The sequence below is a fragment of the Protopterus annectens genome, chromosome 11.part0 (assembly GCF_019279795.1).
Source record: "Protopterus annectens isolate FY-2018-M chromosome 11.part0, PAN1.0, whole genome shotgun sequence".
Classification (NCBI taxonomy): Eukaryota; Metazoa; Chordata; order Ceratodontiformes; family Protopteridae; genus Protopterus; species Protopterus annectens.
The window spans coordinates 1,076,257,373-1,076,272,628 of NC_056745.1; positions in this window are offsets into that span (position 1 = coordinate 1,076,257,373).

Here is a 15,256-nt window from a genome sequence, read left to right on the forward strand (position 1 = left end):
GAGCTAAGCAATGCCTACACAGGTTAAGCAATTCAGAAGCTAACTGAGTTCAAGACACTGTAACCAGACTTTAGCAGTGCTTACTTCCGTGTAAACCCGCACAAACCTGCTTACAACTGCTTTAAAATGCCTTAATCACTCTGTATCCATCGCCCCTTGTTCTGTCTAGCAACAAAATAAACAACCTCTCCTAGGCTCAAACCCAGCACCATGCATACCATAACCAAAGTGATTTACCTCTAAGCCATGTCAGATATACATAAAGTGGCTGTATTCACAAACATATCATCCAGCCCAGTCATTCAACAGTACAGAGAATGTATTCCAACATGTAGATGTATGTGTGTGTGAAAATATATTAATGTCTAAACAGATACAACATATTGATATATGTGCATGTATATATATATATATATATATATATATATATATATATATATATATATATATATATATATATATATATACAAACACACATATATGTAAGCAGATCCTTACATCCATATAGGTATATGCAGACATACATCTGTAGATAAAGTGGGAACATAGCAGAAACATATATGTCCACATGCACCATTACTAGGGTTGACAGGCACAAACAACATACGTCATGCACAAATAGGAATTCCACCCACCCCCACAGCCAAACACATCTGCCCTGCAATACACCACCAACTGTTGCAGATCCCATAACCAGGACCTTACACAACAAGGGCACAAGATGTTAACAGTACTCCATCCCACCTGTATGATGTCAGGCTGGTATCAGTAAAATATCATGAAGTACAGTCAGGCTCATAATGACTCCCATTTTGCAGTCATCTGTTACGTTTGTTAGCTAGAGTCCCATACTGTTGGCCTGTACTTCAGAGATGTAGATGCCAAACAACAGTGGTCCCAGGACTGAACCCTGAGGTACTCCACTTGTCACTTGTTTGAGGATGGATTTGGAGTCAGTTACACCTACAGTTTTGGTTCTGTCAGTAAGCCATGTGGCAAACCATTGAGTGGCATAAGGATGTATGGCTGGATTAGTATGTTAATCTATGTTTCCAGACTGGGGGATGGCGTTGAAGGGCTTGGTGTGGTCCACAAGACTTTGTGGACTGCCTTACCCTTTTCAACAGCTATGCAGACTGAGTCAAAGCAGATACTCAGTTTCAAGAGACAAGACTGGCCCTCCATGAGCCCAATCTGTGTGTGGTTCAGTGTTTGAGGGTTGCCAATGTCTGCATTCAAAACTTCCCTGATAATGCATTCTATGGCCATGCAGATCAGGTATGTCAGACTGATGTGAAGGTAGTTACATGGATCCAAGGTGGATCCCCCTTGGTGGAGTGGGATAACTGCAGCTGTGCACCACTCAGTGGGCACCAGGCCTGATGCGAGGCTATGATTACACATGACAGCTAGGTGAGTTGCCATTTCATTTTGTAGTTCATGTAGTACACAACCCAGGATGTCATCTGGTCCCATGGATGCTGTATTCTTAGCTGTGGATAGTGCGGTTTCTGCCTGTGTGGCCATGATTACTGGGCAATGGAACTCATTTCGTATTGACTTGGGCCCTTTGGGGGTAAGAGAAGGTGAATGTGGCACTAAATCAATCTGCCAGGATATTGGCACAATCCGTGGGAGCAGTCTATGTGATGCCATTCTGTTATAGCTCAGAGCAATTCTGAGCATTGCTAGTTAGATTCTGGACATAACTATAGAATGCTGTGTGGTTGTCTGTGGAATCTGTGGCGATTTTAGTTACATAACCAGCTTTGGAGGATTCCATGAGGGATCTCAACATCTTACTGGGACTGGTAAGGGAGTTGTTTGCATCCTTCGATTAACCTTTTTTTTTCAACAGTGTCTACCTTCTGTTGTATACTCTGTTAATGGCAGGAGACCACCAGACTGGCTTGCTTATTTGGGAGGTGAGCGTCATGGTTCTATGTGGGATGTCAGGAATCATGCACAAGTGGATATGCTCATACAGTCCCTTAGTGCAGGATTCATCAGTTGAACTGTCAGCTCCTGTCTCCATAGGTGTCACAAACATTGTCACTTCTGCCTTGAGTAGCATGAGGTCTTTTACGGACAACTGTATATACATTCCTTTCACATGTTCAGTTTGATTAGCCTATGGTGGGATTACTTTGGTGAAACCTCACCCTTATGTACTCTTGTGATGGCTTAGTGGTTAGTTACTGTGACTATAGTGTATAGGGTCCTGGGTTCATGACCTACAAAGACAGGCTATTTTTGTTCTGGCCAGAACAGTGGTTAATGCATACAAACTAATTAGGGCAATTTAGGTTAGTCACACTCAATACAATTCAAATGCCATACTTTGGCAATCCAGCTGATGGCAATCACTGTGAAGTACACCTTTGGGGAATGAGTACTTCTGCAATCTCTGTGGTGTGTGCTATAACAGTGTAATGCTGTAGTGTGATATAGAACTCTGGTAGGGGTTCTATTCCCACACATGGGAGTTGTGGATGCTTTTGTGTCTGTTCCTATGCCTGTGTAGAGAGCAATGCATGTTTGGCTAGTCACACTCACTACAATTCATTTGCCCTACTTTGGCAATCCTGCTGATGTCACTCACTGACAAACCTTTGGGGAAAGAGTACTCCAGTGATTTCTGTGGTGCGTTCTATAATTGCATAGTGCTGTAATATAATAACTAGTTATGTAAGAGTTCTAATCCCAGGTGTGTGTGTGTCTTAATGTGTCAATGTTTGTCATTCATGTCCTGTGTGGAGGCTGTTGTGAGTGTGTAACAACTGGACTCAATGTTGAGTAGATTTTTAAAATTTCTTATATGGTGCCCCTAGCATAAATCACAATATCCACCGTGTAGGGATAACAGATGTGATATCAGTACATAGTCAGTCAGGGGTTCGATATCCTGGACTGGTAGGTGTGTGACACAAACATGCTTACCTTTTACTCTCCCAACCCACCCTGACTTATCTTTGCCTCTGTCTGCCTCTCTCATTCCCTCTCTGGTGGATGTGGAGACTTACACCTGCTTTGCTTAGACAGAGGCATGTGTATTGTCAGTGATGCTCATGATCAGCTGATAGCCTCTGCATGGATTACAGCCCTCCTCTAGCTGATTGCATGTGGAACAGCTGTGATTACATTTCCATAGCCAATTGCATGGAAACACACTCCAATATCTCGAACATCATGTTGGTGTTGGGCCTTTTCATTCAATGTGAGCAGGAACTAGATCTGTTGTTTGGCAAACAGCATCACAGGTGGATTGGGGACTTACCTCTGACAACATACACTGTGGAAACAGGCCAACACGCAGGAGGGGGATGTGCCTATCTTGACTACAGACTGTAAGTGCTGCTATACTGCAGTTGGGGTAATATTGGTTTAACAGGGTGTATGTGGATATGGCTGTCCTACATGTTTTAATACTTGTCATGTCAGTGCTGTGTTTATGAGGAATCCCCATCTGAAGGGTCATCTGCAGACTGGGCAGTGTGTGGTGCCTTGTGTTCCATGTGTTACCCACAGAGCACCTATCTCTCAACTGCAGAAGGTAGTGTGAGGATTGCAGTCAGAAGATGGTGACAGCTGGGAGAGTTACTGATGTCATATCCCTCATAGGACATATGTTGCATCAAATCCTGTTACAACAGGAAATGTATGAGGTTATCACAGCGACATGTCAATATTAGCCTTGTATTTGTGCCTCCAGCCACAACTTTGTCAACCTTTGTACATATGTCATGCAGTAGGGGGTGCATATGTTCTGAACACCATATTCACTGACACCATATCTGATAACAAGCCAGTGAGATATCAGACTGCTACCATGTTATGTATAGTAGGGGTTATATTTGAGGACATAGCCTGGGCATTCTGTGGTTGTGTGTACAGTACTGAGGTATTTGTAAGTCTGGTAATTGTCAACAGTGTGTGTATAGTGCATACGTATATTGGCCTGTGTAAAGACTGTGGTAGATGTCATTGTTTTTGGCCCTGTTCTATCTAATGTTACATGCTGCTCCACTGTATGTCACTGTATCAGCTTACATGTTTGTAGGGGTGAACATACACATGTCCCAAACCACAGACAACCATCTGACCACAGTGTAGTGGTCCAGTATATGTAGGGTTGTTGTGTGAGTGGCTCATATGAGGATGGTGTACATCAGATAGTCCATATACTGTAATAGTATACTAGCTTACCATATGTGGCTGTGTCCACATTGGTTGTGGTTATGCACTTTCACACAGGTCTGTTACTCTGTGATGTGACATGCCTGTAGAGCCTGCTATCTATGCAGGTGCATGTGTATTCCCACATAGGAGATGTAGCCCAGTGTTGAGTCAGTCTGCCTGTAGCCTGCACTGTGCTTTTTTACATGCCTAGCAGCATAATATACTTATCCAGTGAGATGTCATGTCCGGATACTTGCCAAATGTACTGCTGCCGGGCCACCATAACAGTCATGTATGTCAGACAAAGCAGTGGGATGCTGTTCAGATGTATGTCACTAACTAGTGGATAGCATGTGGTCATGGCACCTCTGTACCAGGGGTTATTATGTGTCAGGACAGACAGGGGTGTATGAATGCATAACCTATGGGGACAAATATATAGCAGTATGTACATGTTATACCCATCTACATGGCTGTTAACATCCACATTGACAGCCCTGGTCCACATGTCTTGCATGAAGGGGTTCTGTCTATACCCCTGGACTGACCAGAGTGTGTCAGACTGTCCACATATATTGGCCATATCACAGCTGTAGTCCACAGGGATGTTACTGTGCTAGCAGTGGTACTGTACTATGATGACCTTAGGATGTCTGTAAGTAGCCAATGGTGCACATGTTAACAGCAGATGTGGCCTCCCACACACACCATTTCTGTGAAGACAATCCCTATTACAATAGCTATAGACTACAAATATACCTGCACTACATACGAGACATCCCCTTGCACTGAGAGGTTGGGACTATTGGGGCTGAGGTAGGGCTCCACTCCATGTGCAGGACATATGGTGAACATATATGTATATATAAGTATACATATATCCATATAGATATATACACATATACATATCCTGCTTACTGTATGACAACAGTTTTACACATACGTGCCTGTGTTCCAGCCTCTGTCATCCACCTACATACCAGGCTTTGCACATATGATATGCTTTCAGGGGTTGTTATGTAGTGGGCTGTGTGTAGGTCATGCAGTCATTCCTTCCATCACTCCACTGCTGTTGTGTCCCCCACACATACTGGAGGGGGGGGTTGGGGCCATTTATGTGTGGGCTTCATCTACACAATACATGTATGCCCTAATGCACTCCAGAGGCCAGTGTATGTAACAGTGGTATATGGCCCAGTATTAGAGAGTGTAGGCGGTGCACCATGACTAACCTAGGCTGTTACAACATGTGTGGGTGTCTGGGGTAAGCTGCCTTAAGGTATCTGGATGTACATTACCATACAATCCACCTTGGGTAAATGCAGGCCTACTGCCTCCTGCCATACGGAATGTTCTGTTTGTCAGTGTGATTGTGATGGTGTCAGGTATGCCTTGTTATGTAGCAGATACATCCCATTGTGTCAGCTGGGATCTGTACCCCCTAGGAATTGTGTACAGAGTGTAGATAGAGGCTGCTGACCTATACATCTGCATTATGTACTGTTGATTGTCTGATAAGCTGTGGCCCAGTCTGTCATTACTATTGTACTACTTAAAGGCCTCGGCCTGGACAGCAACATATGTCAACCTTTCCAGACTATTGTCTTAGTGTAACTGTTTCACAGTTGCATTACCCTGTTCATATGGATGTCAGTGTCTAAACAGCTATATGACATGGCATATGCAACTGTCATAGTACACAAATAAAGCTTTCACATTCATTTATGCACACCTGTGTGTGGTGTTATACCCTTTGATATCTCTGTGAGTATATGTTGCAGGCTATGAATGTCATTCGTATGGGTGGCTCATACAGTCTCCAGTTGGTAAGGTGGTGACTATAGGAATACTGGCTGCTCCATATTGTGTGCACGTACTACAAATGTATCTTACCGAACATATCTCTGTGTGTGTAATTGCAGTTTTTTATATATATATATATATATATATATATATATATATATATATATATCTATACCTGTATCTGCATATATGTTTCTGTGTATATGTATCCTAGGGATGGCCATGTTGTCTCTGGTCGTGGTTATGGGATCTGCAACACTTGGTACTGTATTACAGGGGATCGTGCTTGGCTGGGGGGTATACCTATTCGTATCAGATGTATATTGTGTGGGGCCTCTCAACTATATTAACGTTGCATGAGGACATATATGTTTTTGTTATTTCCCCATTGTTATCTACAGATGTATGCCCGTATATACCTATAAATATATATATATATATATATATATATATATATATATATATATATATATATATATAGATATATATATATATTTATATATCTGCTGACATATATATAACCTGCCATAGATATTTAGACATGTAGATGTGGACAATATATCTATAGAGGTAGGAATTTGCATGTTTATATGTTTAGATATAGATATATATATATATATATATATATATATATATATATATATATATACATATATCAATATGTTGTACCTGTTTAGACATTAATATATTTACTCACACACATATATCTACATGTTGGAATACATTTTCTGTACTGCTGAATAACTGGGCTGGATGATATGTTTGTGAATACATCAAGGATATTTATATTGGAGATGACTTAGTGGTAACTCACTTCAGTTATGGTGTGTAGAGTCTTAGGTTTGATCCTACTAGAGGCTGTTTGCTTTGTTGCTAGGCAGAACAATGACCATTGGATACAGTGATTAAGGCAGTTGTAAGTGGGTTTGCACGATGGTAAGCACTGCTAACTTATGGTTACTGTTTCTTATACTAAGCTCCTGATTTGCTTAACCTGTGTAGGCATTGCTTACACCCAAGCAAACATACTTAATCACGCTTAAAGGTGCTTACTCCCACTTACCCCCACACTAATTCCTTTAAAAGAAAAGAAAAAGGGGTTGATAGGAAAGTGGTAAAAAAAGGGGCACAAAGAGGGAAAGACAATGGGGAAAATAGCTAGGCAAGTGCAGGAAGGGTATAGGAAAGGTCCATAGCTGCCCATTTCTTCTACAGCAACAGCTGTGCATATACACTACATTTGCAGGTAGATTTGGACCCTCAAACCCCTGGGAGAGGAGTGAAGACAACATATATTCATTGTGATGCCAATTAGACCAGATTATATGTGTCCAGTGGACACGTGCAAAATGGACAGCTATGTATGGGGCAAGATTTTTTTGTGGGAACAAATTGCCCTTTTTTTCAGGTGAGAGTGGGATGTTGGGGAGGGGTAGTAAGTATAGTTGGGGAGGTAGGGTGGGTAGGTTAACAGACAAGACAAACAAGATGTATACAGGGCCAGTATATGACACATGTGGGGCGTAAACACCTTGGAGGTGGAGGGGTGTTTGGAAGTTGCAAGCCCATGAGCCCCCAACTGGAAACAGTGGGACTGAGGTCCCCTCCCATGGGTAGTCACCACTGCACCTTCACGGACCCAAAGGTGGCTGTGCTGGGAGCTGTGTAGGAGAGGCGGGCTCACCGTCTAATTACACCATTCGGCTGTCAAGCTGGTGTAGCCAGTCTCAATACTCCAGATCGAACTCCCTATGCACCACGACCCGGAACTGTTGATGAGTGATGGGTTACCCTCTGCGCCCGCTCTGAGAGGGGATGAGCCCCATCCCCTGCAGTGGTTCCAACCAAAGGTGGAGCAGGGCTCACAGAGGAGGAGGTCCCAGGCTGAGCCCCAAATGTGTTGGTGTCCGGTACCATGGCCAGCTGAGGTGGGACAGGTGAGTCTGTTGGGACCGGCCTTCCCGTACGAGCTATGTTGTTGCAGGTTTATGACAGATATGGGTTAGTAACAGTCAGCAGCATTCAGGATTAGTTATAACAGCATGCATAGGTATTCCCATTAACCCAAAACACCAGAATTAACACAGTTGCAGAGCAAGCAGAACACATGCATATATGGAACAACAGTAGCCATTGCAAGAGCATGCAGGTTTCATTGATGGCAACAGGCCACCAATATGGGTGTATTTTAACATGGCACATGCATAGAAACAGATGTGAATATTTATTAACCATTAGGACATATGTCCCAATAAAAGTTTGGAGTGTACACATACCAGTTGAGGAGTGTCATTGGGTTATTTTGCACATATGTTAGGGACGAGAGAGAGACTTCAATTAACAACTAATATAGGCTTGTAATTTTCACAACATTCTTAGTCACTGCAGTGATCTTTCCCTTACATGCATTATTACACTACCCAATGGCCTTATATTGTACACTGGTATGTTTATATATTATTATATACGTGACCTGTGTCTTACATACAGGCATGACAAGATGCAGGTATTAATTCAACATATGTTGGGAATTGCTATCACACACTTTGGGTGAGGTGCTAGAATGACAGGTTTGTTTTCATATACATTCTATGACTATGTACATTTTTTACTATCAGTTATATGTCATTAACAGCTGCCTACATTTCTTGGATCATCACACTGATTTGTCAGGGGGACAGTGTACCAGGCTGATGATATGGGACATTTATCTGGACATTCTGGAGAGATTGGAACAGTTGTGGAGTATGAATATGCATACAACTTTCAATTTGAACATTCTAGCAAATTCTGTACAGTTGGGTGTAATTATGCATATAGCTTTCTATCTGAACATTATAAAAAAATCTGTATCTGTACAGTTGTGGGGTATGATTATGCATACAACTTAGTAGCACTCCCAGGATTCAAACCCCTGCTGTGTGTGACAAAAAATTATAGTTAACATCACAGTACACTGCGCTATCAGGGAATTGATATAAAGCTTTCTACTGTTTTCTAAGTCTCCCTCACTTGTACAATATGACTGACTTCTTGGCACTTCCAACATTGTTATGCAGGACTTTATACACATTTTGTCTGCATACCACAGTGTGGGTGACACTGCTTAAAATACAACAGTACTATTTATAGTATGCAACAGTTCACCAACGTATGACAGAAAAGTAAACAGAAGCACTCCAGGGGTTATACCTTTATTCACAGACTATTACACGTTTATTTCTACTGGTAGAACACTTTCTAAGGCTTTTATATTTATTTGTTATGACAGTACATGCAGAATAATTACTAACCTGCCTCGCGACGCAGCCTTTGCAACCTAGCATCATGGGCTTGCTGGTTCACAGCCCGCTCATCTGCAGCTGTTGGAGAACTACAGTGATATTTAGCCATACCTATCCATAGTATACACAAGCTAGGCAATTCTTAACTACTTAGTAGAATGAGTACTTACTCAGTACTGGGGCATTAGCCATCTGCTGAGACTCCTGGATCCACTGTTCCAGTGCATTCCCCCTCTGCCGCTTCAGGTCAACATGGTGGTGCCTGACCTGCTTACCAGTCCAGGGGATACCTGTGGCACTGGTGAGGTCATGGGCGAGACTGTCCCAGGCCTCAGTTTTATACTGCAAGCCCTGGTACTGGCCCTGCAGTAGTCTCTCCTCATGGTGTTTTACCAGGAGCTATGCCATGATTTTTGACTCCTGGATGCCCCAGAGCTGCACTCTAAAATGAGTGCCTTCACCCACACCAGCCATTCTGCCTGCAGTAGGAAGCTACAACCAGTTATGGAACATATTCCCGCCTGTGTGGTTTAAATATGGCCAATTACCCACACTTCCGTTATTGGCCGGGTTTGAAAAGGCTAATCTATGGGCACACCTGCTTATCAAAGGTTGGCAGTGCTTAAAGGAGTATACCGATAGGCAGATTGGATTGGTTCCCCTACACATTGCTTACTCTTACTAAGTTGAGCCGTCTGCGGTTAGCATTGCTTAATAGTTAATTAACACTATAATTGCCTTTTGGCAGTGATTTATTATTCATTGCAGGTTCGATATGTGTCTGATATTCATGATTCTACACTACTACTTCTACACTTTATTAGAATAACACCTCACATCTATGCTTACTGCAGTACTCCAGTTCACATATTTATGTTATGTAGCAGGTTATATCACTTCACACTGAACATAGATTCAGTTCACGTTTGGTTTTATTTTGCTATGGTGAGGATTAGTTTGGTGATACCTCATTCATATCTATTGCTATGATGGCTTAGTGGTTAACTACTGTGACTATAGTGTACAAGGTCCTGACTTCGAGCTCTTGTAGAGCCAGTTTATTTTGTTGCTGGCCAGCACATGGGCCATTGGTAAGCAGGTCTGTGCAATGGTAAGCACTGCTAACCTCTGGTTACAGTTTCTTACACTCAGTTAGCTTCTACTTTGCTTAATCTGTGAAGGCAATGCTTACCCCCACACAAACACAGTTAAACAAGCTTATTAGTGCTTATATATGCTTACTACTGCTTATTTGTGCTTAAACCTGCTTACTAGTGTCTTATTCATTATGACACTGACACTTCACATGTGCATTTAATGCAGTACTCCAGTTCACATTTAAATGTTATTATGTAGGTTATACAGCAAAAAGATGTAAAAATATGTTCATATACAGATTTCACATGGAAAATGTTATGTGCTGCAGTGGGACTCCAAGCGGGAATGCCTGTTTATTAGGAAGATGCTCTAACCACTACACTATTGCTGTGTTGCTTCATTTGCATATATATTTCTTGTTATCCTCTTCAGCCATTTCAGCTGCTTTAACCGTAGCTAAGCAAAGGGCACATCCACACACCTACGGTTAGCTGTACTTGGGGTTTTAAAAAAAATAAAGGGGATTCCTTTTTTTATTTTTATGTCCTGTTGCTGATGTACATATGGGGGACTGTTGGTGAGGATATGCGGGCACCTATGAGTGGTCTCGCTCATTTATTTACAGTTTCTGCTGTTCTGCTTTGCAGGGGTGTGTCATTCTGAAGGCTCTGCTTTTAGATACGCCCCCTGCACTCATCCACGCTCCGTGTAGGATTTGGAGCTCAAGCAGCGCACCTTCATTAATATGCATGGTGTGCTGCTGTCCTCCTCTTAAACTGCCGCTTCTGTACAGGACTAGATTAGTACTGTACGGGAGATTAGTAAATCCGGGGGATTGTTTGGTGCTGACAACAAGACTGCCTAGCACATTATCAGGACCCATAAAGATAGTGTTTTTAGCCTTGCAGGGAGCATTCAGAACTTGCTCAGAGGTGATAAGAGGGGGTGGTGTGAGTGTGCTATTAAGCTGAGTAAAGTTAGAGGGGTAGAAGGGAACAAAGTTGGAGGCAAATTTGTCTGCTAATATGTTGGCTATGTCCATGGGGGATTAATAACTGTTGTTATGTATTACCTTTGATCCTTGCTAGACATTACCTCTAAAATTTCCGACAAAGCTGAAGAAGGTTTTGTTTTTGTCCTTAGAAAAAGTGGAAATTCTGAATTCATACTTACTTTTGGAGAATTTGATTTTGTTCCTGAGTTCTTTTTTGATCATTAAGAGTTCATCTCTAGATGATGGAATATTAAGCATGTTTTTACAGGTTATGAGTGTCTACCTCTTATTGTATTATTGCAAGAAAGATGAAATGGGGTACAGTAGGTGGCTATGATATGGTACTGTTTTCTTTAACATATAAAGGATAAAGACCAGTTTAAGGCTATTGTTCTGGTTTATGAGTTTAGAGGTGAGATAGCTTCTTATGAATATAGGCAAATCCCCTCCAGTAACACTGTTATTCTCCACGATGAGTCTGAAAGAGTAGTAGGCACTGTAACTCTACATTGCAGAGATGCTATCACTGTTTTGTAACCATGTTTCAGTAACTATGACTATAATATATATCTATATGCATATTTATATATTCACGGATTATGAATGCAAGTAAGGAGTGTAACTTCATGTTTAGGATTCTATTACTGAGTAGTGTTACCTATATATAGTTTTTTATTTTGATTGGCTATGAAGGTGATTTGAGGAAACTGAACTTGCCTAAAAAAGGCATTAAGGGGAAGAAAAAGTCCTGACCAATGTACAGAAGCCATAAGGAGAGAGGTGGAGGCAATCTCTAGTAAAGCAGCCAGGGATGTCAGTCATTTCCTCCAAAGTTGATATACATTGGATCCTCTTACAATGACACCAGTGTCTAAAACAATAACTGAAGTCTGTCAACTCTTGTTTGTATTGCAGAATCATTCTTGGTGATGGCATGTATTTCTCAATACTAATTTAACATTAATTTCAGGGGTATATTCTAAGAACTCCAATATGCTCCCTTTTATATTATCCATGGAGGGATGTCACAAGTCATGCATTCCCACGTGTGCAATGAGCATGTCATATATTTACTTAGGATGAAGCAACTCGTGAATTCTATGAGCACTGCAGATCTTGGCACTTGGGAGGCAGTTAGCCATCACTCAGTCTTTTTTCAGCCTCATGTGTGGTGCATCTATTTTCTTGACTGTAGAGGAGTCACCCATAGTTAAGCTGTTACCAGATGCTCTGTTTTAGTCTCACTGCCGTAAAGGCTTTGGCACATCAGTTGATGGACCCCTTTTTGTAGTTGTGTTTTTTGTAATGTCTGTGCAGGTTGCTTGCTTGTTAGTGTGGTGCTGAGTGTCATGTATACCAAACCTTCATTTAGAGACCTTTGAGGTGTATGAAGGGACTTTTTATGTACCTCAGCATACAAAGGCTTATTTGTTCATCAAGGACATGGTGGACATCATTGTATGAGGTGAGTGTCAGAACTGGCAACATGCTTTGTACAGTCTACAGTCTTTGTAAAGAGTTTGGTCTCTAAGGTTAATAAAGATTTGTACCTCCCACATATGGATTTGTCCACAGGAAGCATCAAACAATTGTCAGTGAACATGAGAAAGCTTTAGCATTGCCTTAATGTTCATATTGCTATCATACTGGCTACAGGCTGTGAGGTAAACTGAGAATTCATAATATTTTGTGCCTGGTGAAATAGGGGGTACTAATGGACTACTGATAAGTATATACTAATGAGTTCTACTGACATGGATTTGTAGAAAGGTTTTGTATACTAAGACACTAGGATGAACAATGAGTCAAAGCACCAGAGTTACAGATATATATGTCCAGTATCAATAAATGAATGGTACATGAGACAGTAAAACGTATTAACAACTAAGAGATATGTGGAACAGTGACTACCAACTTGACTTGGTGCTGCAACAACAACTTATAAATAGTGATTTGGCTAGGGTGCCATGTGCCACGTGCCACAATAATTGTTTAATACAAGTACTTGTCAAAAATCTTGCTCCATTTAAACTCTGCACTTATCATTTAAGTACATTCTTCTCCTGGTCAGGCTTCTCGCACGACAAACAATAGTAGTAAAATGTGGAATAAATTTACAATAATAGATAACCAGCCAAAAAAAATCCTTAAACACTTTCATACTGGTCAATGTAAACCAGTTTGTACTGTTTCATTTTTCTCTGAATGTGGTTCTTCAATCACTTGGTCTATGACATAACCCATTTAACAAGCAGCTACTATGCCCTACAATGCATAAATTGCAATTAACTGGTTTAGCAGTTAAATTAGCTTGATGCAGGGAATCTAAAATAGGGAGACAACTTTCCAGTCTTTAGAAAATATTACTACACCTGGCATGGATTGTAACAAATTTGTTCATCAGCTTCGGGAATGTTGCTGGTGCTCTGTGGAGACGAAAAGGTAAGGCTCTTAGTGGATGAGACCATCTGGTATAGAAAATGCCATTGCTATTTAGCTTCTAAGGTTCATGAAATTTGTCAAGAATATTTGGTAAAGCCAAAGTGGATATAAATATAGACTTGCCAAATTTTCAATCAGCTCATCCATATAGTACACGAAATATGAATGAAGTTTAGATATACTTTTTTAATTTTCTGAAGTCAATACGAAACCCTTATAGATGGACCAAACAGTATAATGAGGCTTTTCTACTCTCTTTGTAATTCATTCATGACCCCAAGTTTGATCAATTTTGCAACTCTTAATTAACTGCTTGGTTTTGGAATTTGGGTATTCTGTAAGGTTTCACATTTTCTTTCTCAACAGATGCAGTTTTTATGCTGTGCTGGATTAAAGTGGCTCTGCCAGGCAATTCTGAAAATATTTATTCCTTGCTGAGTACAAATCCATTAAATAGTGTTTTGATGACCTTGATAATGTCTCATTTGTTTGGATATCAGAACATGCCGTGTGGGGGCTTTAACTTCCTCTACAAACATATTTACTACTGAAATGTAGTTTCTCTCCAAGATTTCAGAACATTTATGTGGTTCCGCTGTTCTGGTTTCCTTATTTGTTATCATTTTACTAAATAATTTACTTCACTTACTTTTTCTATAGTTTCAAAAGATCCTTGCCAAATTTCATAAAATTTGCTTTCTGTGGTATCTTTTGTCTAAATTTTGGAATGGACTCTTTCATTAAAGCACCCTACAATTTAGTATGCACAATGCACCAGAAACACTTCAGAGGTAGATGGACAAAGTATTAGACTCCATACCAGATGTGCATCAGCTACCTGGATGATGTAGTAATATTTTTTAAAGAATGGAAAGCCATCTCTCTATAGTCAAAACTGTCTTAAATTCCCTGCATTGAACTAAGATAAACCAAGAGCATGTGTAGCAAAAAAATACTCTTCTCAGGTATTATAGTTCTTAGTCTGTCCTGCAAGACAATTTTAAAGGAGATGCTTTCCTCCTCTATTGTTTTTCTTTTTTTTTTCTATAGTAAGTTTTGGGTTTTTTGCCACAAAGCTGTTCGAATGGTATGAATCCAGCTGAGACCTAAGATACTTCTCTTGCTGTAAGGAAAAGATATGGATGCAGTTGGCCAAAATTTCTCCCATGCAGTTTTGTAGCATCTCACAACACTGATGTTAAGGCATTATTAAAGTATTCAAATGGCCTGTCTGTGTGAGAGCAGTTTACAAATGTCTTTAGTTGTGTCACATAAAAAAATTTACAAAGTTCATGCATTACTTTGGACATTAATAGGATATCTTGGTTAATAAGATTTTTTTGGGAAAGCCCTACTCTAGGAAAAAAAAAGAACAATACTAGTTCTTTTGCTATGGGCTTTACACTAACCATTCATAGGGATACTGCTTCTTGAAATGTTGTTGCATATCAATGAT